Here is a 609-nt window from a genome sequence, read left to right on the forward strand (position 1 = left end):
GTAGTGAGGTTGGCCCAGGATCGGACATTGTTTCGTTCTGCTGTGCATGGGGTCACTATGAGTCGGTTCTGACTCGATGGCACCTGACAACACCAACAACAACACCAACTTTACAAAAAATACTAAGGGGTGTTCTTTGGACTGAGAACCAACAACAGCATACAACAAGCTGAGATTAACATACATGACAACAACACCCAGAACTTAATCCAAATGTAGGAGTATCCAAAGTAAAACAAACCTACAAGACTGAAAATAGGGAGCCAGAGATATTAGTTTATAATGAAGTCAATTACAAAATGTGAAGGAGTAGTGTAGATACAAAACTTCCAAAAGGCAAAGAAGTCAAATAGATTTTCAGATAAAAGACTTTTAAACAAGGGAAAACCTAATAAATTAGGGGTAACCTTAAAGAAAATTAATATACCTTTCTATCAAAATAAAAAAGAGGAAAATCGGAATTATATAGTAAATATTTAAACAACAATAATAAAGAAAATGAAAAGAAATTCCATAAACAAAATGAACACAGGGCAGAAAATTATGTGGAACAAAAACTAGCAACACCACAAAAACACACACAGCAAAATGACAGCTATCAATTCATAT

The sequence above is a fragment of the Chrysochloris asiatica genome, unplaced genomic scaffold (assembly GCF_000296735.1).
Source record: "Chrysochloris asiatica unplaced genomic scaffold, ChrAsi1.0 scaffold00007, whole genome shotgun sequence".
In the NCBI taxonomy this organism is placed as follows: Eukaryota; Metazoa; Chordata; class Mammalia; order Afrosoricida; family Chrysochloridae; genus Chrysochloris; species Chrysochloris asiatica.